Source organism: Neolamprologus brichardi, chromosome 14 (assembly GCF_056152115.1).
Source record: "Neolamprologus brichardi isolate AB-2024 chromosome 14, ASM5615211v1, whole genome shotgun sequence".
Taxonomy (NCBI): Eukaryota; Metazoa; Chordata; class Actinopteri; order Cichliformes; family Cichlidae; genus Neolamprologus; species Neolamprologus brichardi.
In genome coordinates this window covers 25,030,310-25,050,438 of record NC_142117.1, presented here as the reverse complement: position 1 = coordinate 25,050,438, position 20,129 = coordinate 25,030,310, and the positions used below count along the sequence as shown (strand labels likewise).

The 20,129-nt window shown below is 42.2% G+C and overlaps 2 protein-coding genes across 6 annotated transcripts in view; one reads left to right on the top strand and one right to left on the bottom strand.

Annotated features, from left to right (window-relative positions):
* Window positions 1-20,129, top strand: part of LOC102783319 (succinate receptor 1-like) — a 55,426-nt gene that overhangs the window by 1,272 nt on the left and 34,025 nt on the right. The window lies entirely within an intron of this gene.
* The window catches only part of LOC102800179 (muscleblind-like protein 1), a 66,745-nt gene that overhangs the window by 45,217 nt on the left and 1,399 nt on the right, over window positions 1-20,129 (bottom strand). For 2 of the 5 annotated variants that reach the window (XM_006795300.3, XM_006795302.3), the window contains exon 1: window positions 14,468-14,614. The exons of 1 other annotated variant lie outside the window; for it this stretch is intronic. The gene's annotated coding sequence lies outside the window, so the exon portion shown is untranslated. Of the gene's footprint in view, window positions 1-14,467; window positions 14,616-20,129 lie in introns of those variants that run through there. 2 more of the 5 variants (XM_087851021.1, XM_006795303.3) reach the window with 2 other exon arrangements.

Here is a 20,129-nt window from a genome sequence, read left to right as displayed (position 1 = left end):
ATCCGAGAAAAAGTGGTTGCTGAAAGAACATGACTGTCCCTCAAATCTCCAACAGCTTACAGGAAGTGCCCAAAAACCTACATCCCACCAGTGATTACATCACTTCTAGGTCTCCCACACTTTAAGAGATGAAATGTTTCTGTGACAGTGCTATCATGAAACAGTGGTATGATGTTTATATAAAGCATCCAACTCGATAGGAGTCCTCTGGTAACTTCAAAATGACCTTATTTAGAGTGACCTCTCAGTCAATCTCACCGTGGCCTGTGATTCACACAGAGGCTCTATTCCTAAATATGTATTCCTGGTATTAGGTAACGCCTCTTTAACTCCAAAGCATGGTATAGTTTCAGTGGGGTTAAATTAGCATTTAAAGTGTGTAGAGGAAGAAAACTAAGTCAGAAAAAAAACAAGCAAATCAAATCAAGTCTGTGTGGATAGATATCAAGTCTTAAACATGACTTTAAAACTTACTCTCAGGTGGTTGTATTAAATCAAAGCATTTATCTCACTGGGCTGTCACAAAAAAACCCTTAATGATGCCAGATATTTAACAGTAGAGGAGCATCAAGGACCAACTTTTTTCAGATTTTTAATCAGTAGCAATGTGGCCAAGAGTTAAAAATGACAGTTTGAAGAAAAATGAAGAGGTACATGACTTAGGAAGGGAAAAAGCATAATGAAATGAAAGTACTTGGTCAAGCATTGATTGCTCCTATTTGGGCCAGTCACCACTTCGTGAACTACTTTTTCAGCCCAAAGCTGATATTTTGGGCAAGTGGCAGCAGAGTGAATAGAGAGATGACTACTGCTTGCCAAAATTAGTCTTCTACATCACCCACTCTTTCTTCCTGACCTTTCTGGTATCAACATATATTCAAACATTGTTTTTATTTCTGCTGAAATCTCTAAGACACACATGTCAAGATGTGAGTCAGCACTTCCTGTATGCAGACAGAAGTACAGGAAGTACAAATTAAGCATCAACAACTAACAAGTCAGGAAAACCACCGGTTACATTCAGGAACAGGAAGCCGTGCACCGAAAAAAGAAAAACAATTCTTTGGACAGATGAAATCAAGATTAACTGTTAACAGAGCGATGGGAGAAGAAAAGCACAGAGATGGAGAGAAACGGTTTATGACCTGAAGCATACTGTAACATCTGTCAAACACAGTAGAGGCACTGTTATGGATGCTAGTGGAATCGAGTCACTAGTGTTTATAGATCATGTAATTGCTGATAAAAGCAGCAGGATGAACAGTGAAGTGTACAGCGATATACTCTCTGCTCAGATTCAGCCAAATGCTGCAAAACTAGTCAGATAGTGCTTCACAGTGCAAATGGATAACCCTTAACAAGAGTTTCCCAAGAAACCCAAGAGTTTCTTAAGGCAAAGACATGATATATTCCTTGGTGTCCTAATCAGTCACCTGATTTCAGTACATCAGAGCATGTTTTTCAATTATTAAAAGTAAAACTAAATGCAGAAACCCACAAGCAAGCAGCATCTGAAGGTGGGTGCAGTAAAGGCCTGCAAAGCATCTCCATAGAGGAAACACAGAAATTACTGATGTCCATTTGTTCAAGACTGGACATTCATTGACAGCAAAGGATTTTCTTTGAAATGATATAAAATGATGTCCGCCCAGTTACTTTTGATCATCTAAATGTGTGATATAAATGTATAAAATGGCTCTAATTCCTAAGCATTTATTGAAAAACTTTTGTTAAACCCCTTAAATTAAAACAGAAAGTCTGCACTTCCATCACATCTTGACTGCTTAATTTAAAATTCAAAGCATCACGAGGTCAAGCAAAGGCTTGAAAGAGAATTCGTAACAACTTTGGAAAAGAGAACCAGAAAATTGAAGGACCCAACTAAATGGTACTTAATGACTTGGCAGCAAATGTCGTGGGTACGTTGTAGCTGCTGGAGCTGAAACGAAAATATTGTGAAGATGAACTAAAAAAAGCACATCCATGATACTTTAACTTGTTGTTTGTCTTTGTTTGTTTGTTGTTTTGCAGGCTATATAAATGTGGACATCTGAAAAAGATTACCTCATTACCAACGTTGTAATTTTAAAACGCTGAATCTAAAACATATAAAATAGAATAAAATGTTTGTCACACTGAGATTAGTTGCTCATCCTGTAGATTTATATTTCTCCTATCCTGTGGATAAAAACATCAAGTTCACCAGGGAAGACACAAAGGATGACTGTTTGCCTTTCCTGGACTGCGCTGTGCACATTGAAGAGAATGGCAACCTCAACATCGAAGTTTACCGGAAGCCCACACACACGGACCAGTACCTCCTGTTTGACTCCCATCACCCTCTGGAACACAAACTTGGAGTAATTAGGACCCTACACCACCGGGCAGAACATGTTCCCTCTAAGCCTGAAGGGAAAAAGAAGGAACACACACATGTAAAGGAAGCACTCAAAACGTGCGGCTATCCTAAATGGGCGTTCTTAAAGTCAGCAAAGAGGCACAGAAAAGAAGATCAGACACCAGCGAGGGAGGATAAGAAGGACAGACGCAACAACATTGTCATCCCCTATGTAGCCGGTGTATCAGAGAAACTCAGGAGGGTTTTCTCCAAGCATGACATCCCGGTGTACTTCAGACCCAGCAACACACTCAGACAAAAACTGGTTAACCCGAAAGACAAAACGCCAAAACACAGACTTAACAATGTGGTGTATGCCGTACAGTGCAGCGAGGAATGCCCAGACCTCTACATTGGAGAGACCAAACAGCCACTTCACAAGCGCATGGCACAACACAGAAGAGCGACCTCCACAGGACAAGATTCAGCTGTCCATCTGCATCTTAAGGATAAAGGACACTCTTTCGAGGATGCCAATGTTCACATTTTGGACAGAGAGGACAGATGGTTTGAAAGAGGAGTGAAAGAAGCCATCTATGTCCACTGTGAGCGACCATCTTTGAACAGAGGCGGTGGTTTACGACACCAACTCTCTGCCATCTATAATCCAGTTTTGAGATCCCTTCCCAGACGCCTTAACGCCCACTCACACCCTGGGCCATCTGACCTCAGGAATTCGCATGATAAGGTGGGGCCAGGTTTCACAATGAACTCACCCGAAACTCTGGCTGACCCACACCCAGTTCCACACCTTGGCTCAGGCGATTAGAGGATCATCAGGAGGTCCTTTTGTCCCTCTGTGGGGGGACACTCCCACCAGGTTTACATCTGGGACTCTCCACCATTTGACCTTAGAACTGAAGAAGCCTCTCGGATGAGAGGTGAAACGTCTTCAAGTAACTTAAAGAAGTCCAGACGCTTTTCTTTGCAAGCTCCTTTGACTACGATGACCTGGATGACTGAGAACCTTCACAGACATTTCTCCTTCCCGCTGTGGAGATGATCCAGTGTACCTCAAGTCTTTATTAAGGCATTCGGCATCTGTGACTGAATTAAAATTAATTAATGATAATCCTGAAGTCTGGCAATACAGCAATGCTGAAACTGATGGTAAACCTTAAATTTATTGTACTGATGTATGTATTCACGCTATTTATTTATAGCACACTCTCTAAATCTGTCATGGTCCCTGTGCCTCACCCTGTGTTTTTGCTCTTTCTTTCTCTCTCTCTCTCTCCTGCCGGGGCGGTGCTCATTATGGGCTCCCACCCCTGGCCCACGCACCTGCTATCTCCACACCTGCTGCCTATCTTCGCAATCCCGAGCCCTACTTAAGATGGCAGCACGGTGCTACTCGTCGCTGGATTGTTGAGCAATCAGCGTCAGTCCCCCTGCAGTCAGAAAAATAGATTCTGTGAGTTTCTTTCTGTCAGTCTGCTTCTAACCTGAGTTTCTGTGTACAGATCTTTCCCAGACCCGGGAAAGTAAATAAATTCCCTGTCTTCCTTGCAAGGATCCCTGGTCTGCGCGTGAGTCCGTTTACACCCCGTGACAAAACCTATTAAACCTTGGTACTAACTAATGCAGATTCTAATAAAACAGCATGATATCCATGGCTCACCCACGAGAATAACAAACTGTTGTATGTCTAAAACATATCATCACATCTACAAGTTATAGTAGGAAATGCACCGGTAATTAACATTTACACGATTTGTGTAATCATTTTTTTCCTCGAACAGCTTCGAATTCTCCGAACTAAAGCCATTATCTTCTTTCCTCTTATTAAAGATGCACTAGTGCATCCGATGGTAAGCAGTGTGACAAAGTAGGCACCAAAGTACCTTTCCTTAGTATTTACAGAAGTCATCTGTCTCGTGTTATGGCTGCCACACAGACGCTTCCAGTTTGAACCATTACAGAGCAAAACCTTCACTTTCATACAAAGCAGCATACGTTTCTCCGAAAACATGTATTATTGTTGCCTTTATAAGTGTCAGCTATCCCATGTGCTCTGATTATATTTGAACTGTGAGTCAAGTGGCTATGATGTCATATTTAAATTTGATTTGCCAGACTACAGGACAGTATTCTTCATAGGACAGTTCATAAGCCTTGCAAACATTTCCATTGCAGAATCATACCCTATGAGTTAATCACAATAGCTGTGCAGCATTCCTACCAACGTTTTTAAGGGACACATAACTTTTTCTTTTCCAAAATCCACATTAAAAATTCAAAGTTTCAACATTTTTTATTGTTTTCATTTATTAAAAGTAGTTTCAAAAGTGTAAATGTCTCACATGCACTATATTATGTTTATAATTTTTCAAAGTGTTGATCAGCATGACCAGAAAACGGACAACAGTTGTACTTTTCTGTAACCTAAGTTAACAATGTAACACAAAATAATGGAATCATAACTGAAGTGCATCAAAAACGATATTCCCAAGTGGGGGATGATCCTGGGTCTCCTGGTTAAAAGTCTTGTTTTATTTGGTCTAAGCACAAAGGACATGAGACATCAGAGCATAACCCCACAGTTCAGTTGCACTGAACTCTCGCATATGCTCATATAAAAGGGAATATGCCTCATTTGCAAGGCTGCATGGATAAAAAGAAAGCAAACAGAGAATGTACATGGATTTGATTAGACAAACTTACCCTTGGGTCCTAAGGCAATGGCATGCTAGTTTTCTGTTAAGAGTTATGCTTTCTGCGGGTTCTGGAATATCCTAAATGAAACAGCTATGACAAAATAATATAGATGTAATGGGGCTCCACGTTTACATGCATTATTAGTGCCAGTTCCACACGGGGGAGGGAGTGAGACCTTAGTCGACTCTCACCTCAAAGCAGGATTAAAACTAAGAGGTAACAAATGTGAGAAATGACTCTGGCACAGAGGAAATATATAAATAAAGAAGTCATCAATAAGCATCTTACCACGTGTGAATAATGCATGTGGCCATTTCCCATAGCCTGAGGCAGAAGATATTATTACACCATCAGATCAACTAGCCAAAGTAATAAGTTGGAGTGCAGAAACCTGGGGATGTTACACTCCCACAAAACACCCCGATTTCTTCAAACCCCAAACAGACACATGCACCCCTACACACACACACACACACACACACACACACACACACACACACATACACACATAGAGTTCATTAAAAAGAATAAAATACTGGCTGAATATTCTGTCTCATTCCAGGCCAACCCCAGCTGTTGACACGTGGTCAGCACAAAGCAGACTGTAATGCCGAGTGTCACCAGGGTTCACGTATCTGCTCGTTTAAAGAGAGCCATCTGATCTTGTGTTAATCTGTCTGGTAAAACGGTGCCATTCATTTGGCCCAACTCTACATTATTTCATGCATATAACAACTGACCAGGAAAAACACACTGATTTAGCTTAGAGTGACACCCCTGCTGTGGAAGTACTGACTACTAAGACCCTCTTACTAACATATCTGCAACACCTTTATAATATTGCAAAGGTAACACTGATTTGGCAACTAATTTGAACAAAAATAAGACTCAACAAAAATAATATCATGTTATGTCTGTGAGAAGCTGCATGTAACGCTCAAAATGGAGAAATCTGTGACCCCATGAGCGACTCAGCCTCTGGGGACAACAGCCAATGTTTTTGTGGCTTTCTGTTATCCAAATATTTGAGTCAAGATTTCCATTTTTGTCCTCTGGTCATTGTTTCCACATCCAGATAAAGAACAAGAAGGTAATAAAAAGTTACAGCTCATGGTTTATGGACGCTATATCCAATTTGCTTGCCAAACGCAGGTTTTATCTGCATGCAACCACAGCCTGCTCACACATGAAAAACTCAAGGTAGGCTACAAAAACCTGAAAATATTCATGTAGCAAAAAGACTAATTTGTTAAGTAGCTATTGGTAGTAGTAGAGACTTATCCACTATTAGCTAGAATTGAATGAAAAGATCACCAAATTTATTGTAAATCATTCTGAGCTGCACACCAATATCAACTAGCAGTTGTGGCATTTCACATAAAAATGCAAATGTCACCCTGCAGGTGGCACCACTGAAAAAGTCAGCAGGGTTCATCCTCTGGGCACCATGAACGTCCACGTAAAATGTCATGAGACTTAAATCAGGAGTTGTTCAGGACGTCTGAGCCAAAATGGCAAGCCAGCCAATAAAACAGAAAGAAAGGCCAAACAGAAAAACAACACTGCCATTTGTAGCATAGATATAACTAATTATACATTAGTTGCTCAGAATGATGTCAGTGCTATTTTTTATATAGTTGCATACCATGATATTAATTTGTACTGTTGAGCATAACACACATGAAACTGAGCTGTTAACTGAAGCAACATGCAGCCCTGCATCTGAGAGTAATGAACAGACAAAAAGAGGAAGAATGAGGAAGATTTTTGTGAACACAGGCCAGAGATCTGAGTCATTTATTCACCTTGAATGACTTCCAGAAAAGGGAAAAAAAATAAAACCAAAGGTGAAGAAAAGAAAGCTAGAAAGCAGGTTCCTTCATGTTTGATTTCCTACGGATGATCTACCAAACACAGTTCACTGAGAAACAGAAGCTTGCTGCAAACTAAGAGAAAATAATATGCTTGAAAACAGAATTCCCCAAGAGAGTCACACGGTAAACTCTGATCTACTAAAGTGCCTTCGGAGTTGCTGTCTAGCATTTGAAATGTCTTGTGTGTTCATGCAGTAAGTTGATGGTTCAGCCACTCTTTAACTGTTACAAATTCAGCCAAGAGTTCAGAATCTGTTTTTTATGCTCTTTCTCTCTGGAATTTGGGAATACAGCAGGTTAGAAACGGGGATTTTTATCTTCTGGCTCAAATTTAATTGTTCAGTAAGTTTGCACTGCGGGTATTAAGGAAGAAGTTGGTGGCGTAAGAGGCGAGGACTGGGAAAAAAGAGAAGGGGAAATTCAGTAATGTGAGAGGTTAAAGGGCGCTGACTGCAGCAGCAGCAAAAAGCAGATGCTGGACGCTTCGTATTACACCGCATCACCGGCTGACCAGGATATCATCTATAAACGACCTGAGCTGCCCTTTATACTGATAGGCACATCAGGGAGAGCCTGCGAGAGACAAATAGAGTAAAGAAGACCAAAGGTGGTGACAGGAAAAGGCTAGAAGCTGGAAAGCGATTGATGAGAGGCAAACAGGAGCAATTAGTACAAGTCTGTAAGAGACAGAGGTCGGTGTCTGGTAGTAAGACAGGAAAATCAAGGTGTGAACTGGCAGGTACGCAAGAGGAGGAATCAAAGGGGAAAGCAGGGAGGGGAAAAAGCAGAGTTTTAAAAAGCACGCCTGGCATTCTGCTGTGATATCATTTCAACATTTCTTGTACCCTAATCTCCACCTGTTCTCCTTTTCTGTTTCTTTACACATGCATGCTTCAGTGTTTCACTTATTTTTCTCTCCCCAAGTCTTTATTCTTCAAACAAATCTGCTCGCCTTCTGCTAAGTTGCACTCGCAGTATCATGTGACATAAACAACTCTGTGAACGTGGCTAGTCTTTTAATAGTAGCTGTCCTCGTTTTATTCGCCCACTGTCTCAGCCCCCTCTATCTCTCCTTCTCGCTGTCTCTATACTCATTCCTTGTTCACACAACACCTTATGCTGCAGTACCACCAGTAATGTGCTGCAAGGTCACCATCGCCACGGCAACTAGATAAACCATGCTTAAAGCAAGGACAAAGTGGTTAATGGTGTCAGGTCCAGCCTCATATCATAGCAATATAAGGGAAAGACACAGAGTTTTCAAATGACACTGTGACATCGGGAACGGCCACTGGGCTGTCCATTAATGAGGCTGCAGTGGTTAGGAGCAGGGGTAGCGCAACGGCAGGAGACAACGCCTGTATATATGCATATAGCTTTGCCGCAGGAGTGTCAAGCATAAGGTCCGGGGGCCAGAATCGGCCCGGCAAAGACTCCAATAAGGACCATTGGATGTGAAGGACATAGATTTTGGACTGGTAACTGCAACTTTTTGATATAAAAGTTTTAGACAAAGTTATTAACTTACGGATTTGGGGGCGATCGTGGCTCAAGAGTTGGGAGTTTGCCTTGTAATCGGAAGGTTGCCGGTTGGACAGTCTCGGTTGTTGTGTCCTTGGTCAAGACACTTCACCCATTGCCTACTGGTGGTGGTCAGAGGGCCCGGTGGCGCCAGTGTTCGGCAGCCTCGCCTCTGTCAGTGCGCCCCAGCGTGGCTGTGGCTACAATATAGCTTGCCATCACCAGTGTGTGAATGCGTGTGTGAATGGGTGGATGACTGGATATGTAAAGCGCTTTGGGGTCCTTAGGGACTAGTAAAGCGCTATATACTGTAAATACAGGCCATTTACCAATTAACAGATTTCTGTCATTTTACTTCTTACGATACATGTTGACAGAGTTCTTTAATTTAATACAACAGCATTTCAACATCCATACATTCTCTTCCGCTTATCCTTTTTAGGGAGCCTATCCCAGCTACCATATGGCAAGAGGCAGTGTACACCCTGGACAAGCTGCCAGTTTGTCATAAGGCTAACAACCACTCGCACTCAGATTCCCACCTCACATTCACACCTAATTTGGAATGACCACTAACTGCATGTCTGTGGACTGTGGGAGGAGGCCATAGTTTCCAGAAAGAACCCAAACAAACACAGGGAGAACATGCAAAGTCCACACAGAAAGGCCAGGTGGTGGAATCGAACTCAGGACCTTCTTGCAGTGAGGCAACACTGGTCTGGTCTTTAAACCACACATCTATCCAAGTAGTTTCAAAAGTTGTTTTTGGTTATTTTCTGGCCCAGAATGGTGCATACTATTTAAATACATTTTAATAATGGAAATAACAGATACACTGTGCTGCAAAATTGAAATTTAATGTGCTATGACTTAACACACTTGATTAATGGTGTCCTTTCTGACCTGTTTTGGAATATTGCATGAGGGATTTTGTTTTCTGAATACAAGTTATATTGAAGGTTTACATGCAGTCCTAATTAGAGAGGAAACTAATTTCCTCGATACGAAAACATCAAATGTCACAGTGACAACGAAAAATGGATTGTTGCCTTCAGATGATCCGCAGTTCTGCAGCGAGAGTGCTGACAGGGAATAGAAGGAGAGAGTATAATTTTCCCATATTAGCTTTTCTTCATCGCCTCTCTGTTAAACTAACAATCACATTTAAAAGTCCTCACATACTATAAGGTCTTGAATAATCACGTCACATCTTATTTTAAAGACCTGATAGTACCTCGCTCTCACACTGCTGGCTTACTTGTGGTTCGTAGGATATTTAAAGTTAAATGGGAGGCAGAGCCTTCAGCTTTCAGGCCTCTTAAGTTTGGATTTGGGAGACAAACACCCTCTCTACTTTTAAGATTACACTTAAAAACTTTCCTTTTTGATATAGCTTAAAGTTAGGGCTGGATAAGGTAACTCTGAACCCTCCCTCAATTACAGTGCAATAAGCCAAGTCTGCTGGGGACTTCCTATGATCACTGAACTTTTTTTTTTCACTTTTATTATTTGTTATTAGATTAACTATTACATTAGTTAATAATTAATGTCTGGTTCTCTTCCACATTGTGTCTTCTGTCCTCTGTCCCTCCCCTCGCTGCCCCTCCCTGCACCTGGTTCTTGAGGCTTCTTCCTGTTAAAAAGGAGGTTTTTTCTTCCCAACTTTCGCCAAGTGCTTGCTTGGGATCGTTTAATGGTTGGGGTTTTCTCTGTATTATTTTAGGGTCTTTACCTTACAATATGAAGTGTCTTGAGGCTACTGTTGTTGTGATTTGGTGCTATATAAATAAAACTGAAAACTGTGCCTTAGTTTGATTTTAGGCAATTTTCTCTTGAATCTACAGTACCTCAGGAAAAATAAAGTCTTTGCTTGGTTTCCTCCCTCTCAAGCTGTTAGAGGAACAGTGAGGGGGATCTTAGTCATGGCACAAGTGAACTCAAATACCTTGCTGGGGGTTTAACTGAAATTATAGGGCTCACACATGAACCCTGTCAAACAAACTCAAGCTGGAGATTTGATCTGACAGTCTTCAGCTGAGTGTTAGTCATTGTGGAATGATACTCCATTATGATGACGGTTAGACAGATTGTACCATCAGGGTAATCTTATACCTCATTCTGATGCCGAGTTTGCGACACTCATACACACACGCATTAGCACTGCGACAGCAGGCCTGCATCAGCTAGAGGAAACACAATTGTAGTGATCAACGTAAGGGTAACCAAGTGCATTTATAATCAGGATACTACCATATGAGCGATACATATGCATATGCACATCAACGATCTCTCGTGCACTCTCTCTAATTCACACAAACACATTAACCACACAGTCTGTGACTCCCTCCTTTAGCTGTAAGACAAACAGAGGGGAGGGGAGATGACAAGGGGCAGTCAAGTGGCACGTGTGCAAGCTGTCGTCTGCACTGTGGTATCAGCACAAGTGTTTAAAGAGCCTGACATGCACATTGACAGAAGGGGGAGGCACTTGTAGCACACTCATATGACTTGGGATGTGTGAGATCATACAGATCATACAGATATGTGGTTTGGTATGCTACACAGGGAGAGGGGATTACATGCAGTCCTCATGTACACATATATTGTGTGGATGTACACATTGTCTTCCTCATTTACTGCAGTACGGCTACTTTGCTATGGTGATGCCAGCCTGGTGTAATGCAGCGGCAGCAAGGGTGTCACTGAGTTCATGGACATAAACCAACCCACTGCCAGACCAGTCTGCTCCTCTCTGGAATAGCAAAAGTGTGGGTGGGAGGGTAGATTTTGAAAGATTGGAAAACGCTGAGAATGAGAGGAAGAGTCACAGACCGAAAGACTGATAGAGACAGTGAGTGATAGAAGAAGATGTCCAGGGGATATAGATTTAATGGCTGGAAAGGTGGAAGACAGATGCTCTTGAAAAAGGAAAAAAAGCCAAAATTGTAAATTCACTTGGCGTCTCAGCATGTGTCATTTCAAGCACAGGGCCATTTTCAGCAAACGCATAAACACAATCGATGTCACTGACATGACTGTTCAGTTTAACAATGTCTGTTTCGCTTTGAGACATGTCAGCCTCGAAAGACAATACAGGCAGACAAGTGAATGCAAAAGTTATAATAAAGAAAAGCGACACAGTTAAAGTGACAGACAGATGGAAAGACAGGGGAGGGAAAGGTGGCATGGCCTGAGAAACATAACAGATATTTTGCAATAATGAGAGGAGTGAGGAAAATGAGCAAAAGGTACAAAAGGTAGAGCAAAATGAGAATTATTTATGAGCTACTTGGCTGTGGAATTCCTTTACAGAAAAAAAAAAGATTAGTAACTGTGAGATGATCCCCGATAAGGAATGGAGGTCTGAAAAAGCTTAATAACGTAACGTAAAGTTCAGTAGATGAAGATTATTAATGCTAATGATTTGACCTTCTGGGACTTTTTTCCACATCCAAGAGTCTGGCATTTTTGATCAAATGAGGAAATACCAAAGAAGTGCCCCTCTCAGAAGAAAATATCACCACCACACCCACATACGAAATGCAGGATCCATGGCTTGTCATCAGATCAGCAATCGGCCAAACATGGGGATAATCTGTACTCTTCAGCTGTCTCTGACCAGTGATTCTGTTTGACACCTTAATCTGTAGAAACCACAGAGGGCTGCTCTATGGAGCCAACTGTATTTACTATAGATTACATCTTCCACTAGTGTGCATTAGTCCGGTGACAGCTTTGCAGACTGCAGGGAAAACAGCAATCATACACCATTGACTGACTCACTGTGACTTTGCCACTCGCCAAATGGCCTCGTAGGACTTCCCCAACCATTTGTCTGAGTGGCTGTCTATCTGCCACTTACACGCTCTGTGTCGAATTTCTGAGGCTTGGAATTCAAAGTCGTGTCCGCTCACGTTCTTTTGCTTTCACCTTGATCAAAGCATCCACACCATTTTCTTATTTTCTGGTAACTGAATAATGCAAATCAGAGTAAGGGTGAGTTCATGTTGTTATGCACATACACTTTAGCTTTTTCAAACAAACACACTGCTCATCTGCATTCAACAGACTGCCCCATGGCTGCTGAAGACAGCAGGGAGATGACATCACTTCGAAAGGACAGAAGAGGTGGTGGATGAAACTAGAAGGTGGGGGAGGATGAGAAATGAGGACAGACCTTTTCTACATTTTTTTTTAAATTGCAAAAAATTCACAAACGCAGGTAATCAAGCATTCTCTCGCTCTCCCTATTAGAGCATCTTCTTGCCTTACACACTCCTAGTTGATTAGTCAGAGTTATGCGTGCTGTGAAATTCAGTATGTATCTGAGTGCCTCCACACGCCGCTGTTCTATACCCTAATGACCTTGTAGATCTGCAGAGAAGTTCTTTCAACCGACTCAGACACTGAAAGAGAAGCAAAGCGAGAGCCACAAAAAAAGCAGGCAGACAGAATAAAACTGAAAGCTGCAGGGAGAGACAGAGACAGAGATGTGCAATATGAGAAAGTAATACTGTGAAAGAGAGTGGCAGGTGTGGAGATAATGATTGATAACAAGCAGCAAGGAGCGTCAGTTTGTGTATGTGGGCTCAAATATGGTACTCGTTTTACTTCTACCACTATACATAGCGGTAGGTGTGCCGCCCACAAACAATCAACATTCAGGCATCATTGCATTTTTTTTCTGCTAAATTTTAAACCTGTATTTTCAATTTTGTGAGTCACTATCAATTGCCATGACACTGGAGCAAGATACCATTAAGGGAAAATCACCTCGCAGCATCAAAATAAGTCTTTTACCGGTAAACCACCGCAATGCTTTTATTGTGTTTTTACTGCTCTGGAAAGTGATGGTATAGTCCTAAATGTGAGCAGCTATAAGCTGTGCCTTTGATAAATTAATATTTTACCTTCTTTTTGATAAAAAAAATAAATCAGAAAGTTCAAAAGATTTCATAGAGAATTTTAGGTGTGAGGCACTCATGAAGCTTAAAATGAAACCCTCCATTCTGTCATCGAAGAGACATCATGCACCACAACCCCTTTTTGTGCAGTGTGGAAAATGTATGTAGATGAGTGGCAAATGAGATGTGCATGAAGATAAACTGGGAATCACATTTTTTAACAGAAATTATGCACATGTAATAATCATAATTTCCTCACACGATTGCTCCTCATTTCCTAACCAATCCTGGTGCAACGATAATAGCATTTAATGTACTTTTCTTAACGGACACACAGTTAAGCCCTGTACATATTGTGAATATTTTACATTACACACAATATTCAACAGATTTTTTTTTTTCTTTTTTGCACGTGCGTTTGTGTGTCAGTCTGAGTAACGTTCAGGTCATTTCCTGAGGGCAGCTGCACTGTAAACACCAGTAGCCTTGCTTTTGTACAGAAGTGCAGGACTGTTCTCGAGTCAGAGATTGAGTTGGTGTGTGTGTGCGCGTGTATTTATGTTTCTCATTCAGGTATCCATCAGGGTGAGAGCATATTTAGCATTAGTGTTACCAGCAGTTTTCACACAACAGGGACTTTATTGCAGTCCAAAAAAAAGACAGACACGGTGTAAACTGCCAGAAAAGGGAATGTGTGTCACTGTGAGTGTGTGTGTCTTTGTGTGTGAGTGTGTGCTAACTACTCTGCAAAACATTAAACACCAACCTTACCCATTCTTTTTTGTCTGCTCAGCTCTTTTCCACATTTATGCTCTCGCAAATCAAAACTACCACACATTAGCAGCGAGGCGCAATGTCAATCTGCACATGTACACACATACTTAGAAACACTCATAAAACTCACTCAAACACCCATCAACACATCAACACACTCAACGTCCAGATGGCAAATAAAAATGTTCAAAAGCGAGTCACGGCAGAACAAAGGAGAAAAAGTAAGAATGGACAACTCGGTCTTGTTAACGCAGAGTAGCACGCAACCCACACAAACACACACACTCACACACACACAGGCACACACACATATAAACTGAGTAAACAGCAAGACTTACTGTATCTCTGCATGGACTCATCTGACTGCTGCTGAGGGGAGAATGGAAAGCGAAAACCTCATGCTTGCTTCGCGGCACTCCTCTCTTTCACTCCCTCTGCCACCGCCCCCTCCTCCTTCCTTTTTCCTTCGCTTTCTCTCTCCCTTGCCTCTTTTCCTTCCTCCTCCTCCTCCTCCTCCTCCTTTTCTTCTTTCCCTCTCTCCCTCCTTCCTTCTTGGCAGAGCCTTACAGTATTCAGATACACCAGTCTCCATATAAGGCAGCACAGCTAAACATGTCACACATAATTTATCCACAGCAGGCTGCAAGTTCACCTTTCACAGCCCGTGCTTGGATCGTATGCAATGGAGGGAGGGGAGGAGAGAGGGAGGGCAACGCAGGGGAACAGACAAACTTCTGCTGTCAACAGCCACGTTCCTACGATTTGGCTGCGCGAGGGAGAGTGCATGCATCCGTGTGCACGTGTGTATGTTAACAAATGCTGACAATCAGACCGTGACAGTGCTACCGGAGACCGAAATGCAATTCACCTGCACTGTTCCGACACCTCCCTCTCTGTCTCTCCACCATCTGTATCTGCAGTCAGTTAATCTTATACAGATGATGTTTGCGAGACCTGTCCACCTGCACGCCCCCTCCTCCACCACCACCCTGCTCTCAGGAAAAGAGAGAGAACTGCAAAGGAGGAATACTTTTAGGAAGACTTGAAAAAAAGACAGGAAGAGTTATAGTCTGAAAGAGGGAGAGGCAGCAAGTGAGAAGGGTGAGATAAAAATAATATGTCAACAAATAAGATGCTATCCAGAATGCTGTCTGGTTGCAGCAGGGAGAATCAGCGCAATTCCCTCTGATGATGTGTCAGGTTTTGCAATCGATGGCTTCAAAAATACATAGTTCCTGACCTCTCTTCTGCCTCTCTCGGTTGAGTTTTTCTCTTTTTTTTCTTTTTTGAACCTCATAGTCTTTCTAACGGTCTTGAAGAAAAACAAAAGCACCATAAAGATAGCTGCTGTGAAAGGCAAGAAGAGGAAAAAGCAAGAAATAAGAGAATGGGAATAATAATAGCTGCACTTGAGAAGCCGTGTTGGCTGTTAGCTTTTTCCTCCCTCCTCCACAGCTTCAGTCCACTCACAGGACAGCAAGAGTCACAGCTCTGTTGCCATGGCTTCTAACTCCATCAAACACTACGTCAGGTGCATGTGTGTATGTGTGTGAGCATGTGTGAATATCTGGCTTTGTTTTTGCAGAGGTGCGTGTGTGTGTGCGTTCATGCATGTGTGTGTGTGTGTGTGTGTGAGGTGGGTGTTACCGAGTGACTCAGAGCCACATCACTGACTTATAGCAGCAGTATTTCATCCTGTATATTATTTATTTGTGCATGTGTGTTGATGTGTGCGTGTAAGACAGTAAGTGAAAGGTGTTGACTGAACAGCAAGCTAAAGCCCGCCTTCAAAGGCACCTATGATGGATCTCTGCACTGCTCTAAGTGTTTAGCTCCAGCTTCTATAAATATTTATCGGTTCGTTCATAGAGTCAAAGCAACACAATACAGACACCAGCAATACGGAATTCAGATTTTAGAGATGGCAAGTCATTGTTCTGTGCCCAAAAAAGGTCCTGTAGTTGGCTTACAGGACTATGCTCAACTGGGGCGCTGTGTGTCCAAATGTGTACATGTTGCACTGTGATCTTTTATAAATCAGGTGAACTCTAAAACACTAGGAGTTTTAGAGTTCACCATTTTTGCACTGGAAAAAGCATCATCTGTAGTCGGACTATGCATGCTGGAATAGTGTACTTATGATAACAGTGAGGAAGTTCAGTTTGGAATGATGCGCACCTCTTGCCCTTAATTATGAAGCAGCGTGGGAAGGACAACCAACCCTGATCAGAAATTACATCACTGCTAGTCAGCTAATATTAACAGCCGCTGATGTTGTGGCTGCGTTTGGTGTTAATGTGCATAAAACAGTCATTTTCAACACAGAAGAATTTAGTACCTGATGTGTTTCAGAGGCTCGGCGAGTTGTAAATGTCCAATAAATGCAACAGTTAATGTGACACATTCAAATGCAGCAGTGTTACTTCAAATAAGTGCACAACTTGCCCTGTCTGATTTGAAACTATCCTGTCAAAATTACGCAAGTGTACATAGTGTCACTACTCATGTACCTCATTCAGAACACTCACCAACACTTCTGCAGGCAACACGGCAAATATTACAATGTTAAAATGATCCTTTTAAATGGAAGAAGAATATTGTGGTTAGAATTGTTGCTTCACAGCAAGAAGGTTCATGAGTTCAAATCCAGGCTGGGGCCTTTCTGTGTTCTCCCCATGTCTGCGTGAGATCTCCTCCCACAGTTTAAACACATCTATGGGGTTAGGTTAAGTGCATGTGTGCACTTGTTTGTTAATGTGTTTCTGAAGTAACCATGGGTATGGATGTTTGTTTGTCTCTATATATTAGCCCTGCATGAGATTAGCGACCTGTCTAGGGTGTACCTAGATGGATGGATGAATGGATGGATGGACCGATGAACGGACGGATGGATGGTTAATATTCATCTAGGTCAATTAGACACACATAATATAACTTAATATATATACTTTGTCTACCCCCAAATGTTCAAAAAATATTTTTCTCCTTAACAGCAAAATATTCTGTGTTCATTAGTCTTGAACTAGGATCTCACTGCCCCTTGCTGTTGGCTGGGTAGGGTAGCAATAGCTCTTGAAACAGTGCAGTGTGTTCGGTGTCAACACAAGCAGTAACACATGCTTCAGTGGAAGGCAGAGCTAAGTCTGTAACTGCAGGTTGAGGTGATAATGTTTTGTGGATATGTCATTAGGGGTGACATGTTTTACACTATTTTTGCAGCTTGTCTCTTTGCTAACAGAAAACTATTGATTAGTCTTATAAAAAGCTACTCAAACTTCAAATGTAAAACTGCATTTCTTACTTCAGAAAATCAATGGCTGTGCGAGTGTTACAGAGCAGCTATTTTTATTTGTTCTTTAAAATGCAAGATGTATACAAATGTTAAAGATGACTGAACCCTATTTGTAAGGAGCTGATGTACTCTGATTACCAGCTCCAAGGTATGAATCTCAACCGCATATGTTCCATCTGAGACAAAGTGTAAGTAGTATGAAATGGAAATAATCAAGTAAAACGCAGTTCTTTTAGAATTGTTTGAGTAAAAGGACTTTGCACAAGCAGCCTTCTAGTCAAAAGGGATAAATACAGTGATGAAAAAACAAGGCAGAGTGAAAGGTCTTGGACTTGCAGATAATTGCTGCAATTGCAGAAAATTTATTGCACACTAAGGTTCCTGCTCACCACTCTGCTGATGTCTGTGTATGGAAGAGAGAACGACAAAAGACTTTTGAGTCACTGCTTTCGAACATAAGCCGTTACACGTTCAATCCTTTCTCATGCTGATCATATCAAAATGAGGTCATGGACTCGTGAACATGTGGAACTTGTGTTCCAGGTCAATAAAGGCAGGAATGAGGGAAAATCTCAAGTAGAACACCAGAGACAGCCTCAATTGTAGTTGAACGTGCAGATCTGGACCCATATATCACTTTTGAGCCATGCTGCTGAGCAAAGCCAGGGTTGGGCCCAGACCAAAAGAAGAGCTACTACGGTACCTTAAGTCAAAGGAGCTTGCAAAGAAAAGCGTCTGGACTTCTTTAAGTTACTTGAAGACATTTCACCTCTCATCCGAGAAGCTTCTTCAGTTCTAAGGTCAAATGGTGGAGAGTCCCAGATATAAACCTAGTGGGAGTGTCCCCCCACAGAGGGACAAAAGGACCCCCTGATGATCCTCTAATCGCCTGAGCCAAGGTGTGGAACTGGGTGTGGGTCCCAATCAGCCAGAGTTTCAGGTGAGTTCATTGTGAAACCTGGCCCCACCTTATCATGCGAATTCCTGAGGTCAGATGGCCCAGGGTGTGAGTGGGCGTTAAGGCGTCTGGGAAGGGATCTCAAAACTGGATTATAGATGACAGAGAGTTGGTGTCGTAAACCACCGCCTCTGTTCAAAGATGGTCGCTCACAGTGGACATAGATGGCTTCTTTCACTCCTCTTTCAAACCATCTGTCCTCTCTGTCCAAAATGTTAACATTGGCATCCTCGAAAGAGTGACCTTTATCCTTAAGATGCAGATGGACAGCTGAGTCTTGTCCTGTGGAGGTGGCTCTTCTGTGTTGTGCCATGCGCTTGTGAAGTGGCTGTTTGGTCTCTCCAATGTAGAGGTCTGGGCATTCCTCGCTGCACTGTACAGCGTACACCACATTGTTAAGTCTGTGTTTTGGCGTTTTGTCTTTCGGGTGAACCAGTTTTTGTCTGAGTGTGTTGCTGGGTCTGAAGTACACCGGGATGTCATGCTTGGAGAAAACCCTCCTGAGTTTCTCTGATACACCGGCTACATAGGGGATGACAATGTTGTTGCGTCCAACAACATTGTCATCCCCTATGTACCCCTATGTATGTAGAGAGGACAGATGGTTTGAAAGAGGAGTGAAAGAAGCCATCTATGTCCATTGTGAGCGACCATCTTTGAACAGAGGCGGTGGTTTACGACACCAACTCTCTGCCATCTATAATCCAGTTTTGAGATCCCTTCCCAGACGCCTTAACGCCCATTTACACCCTGGGCCATCTGACCTCAGGAATTCGCATGATAAGGTGGGGCCAGGTTTCACAATGAACTCACCTGAAACTCTGGCTGATTGGGACCCACACCCAGTTCCACACCTTGGCTCAGGCGATTAGAGGATCATCAGGGGGTCCTTTTGTCCCTCTGTGGGGGGACACTCCCACTAGGTTTATATCTGGGACTCTCCACCATTTGACCTTAGAACTGAAGAAGCTTCTCGGATGAGAGGTGAAACGTCTTCAAGTAACTTAAAGAAGTCCAGACGCTTTTCTTTGCAAGCTCCTTTGACTACGATGACCTGGATGACTGAGAACCTTCACAGACATACGGTACCTTAAAGATTTTGCAGAATCGAAAATCATACAGGGACAACCTGACATAGCAAGTCTGTTGTTAAACATTCAAGGTCTAATCGCAAACACTCTGTGTACAAGTACCAACATATTTTGGGGCCCTGCTAGTGTGACTGTACTAAAAATGAGGGAATCTTTCAACACAGCGCTTTATAGCAGACCAGTAGTAGAATATGTGAATATCATTTGTTTTAAAACCTCTTAAACTCACCACTGAAATAGTTCTGGTATAACCACTGTTATTCAGAGAAATTCTGGATTTACTCTCACAATCCGCTTGAGCCAAACCACTATTTTTCAAGCCCCCCCCGCCCCCCAAACTTTTAACTAAAGACAGGCAGGCATTTGGAGCGTCTGCAGAAAACACATGTAACAAAGCAGCTATGCAGATACATACATGAACAAACCTGGAAATAATCAAGTACATTTTTAAGCACCAACACAGCTACGGAGAAGATTAAGAGGTAAAGAGGATACAGTCAGCAACAGATAACATGAAGGGAGACAATTAATGAAAGCAACCATTATGAAAAAGAGAATCAACTCCATTTTGAATTTGACAGGTGGATTTTGAGCAGTGGAACAGCAAAGAGACTGTTTTTTGGCCAGTGCTAAATGGAGACAAGCTGAATATTCACAAG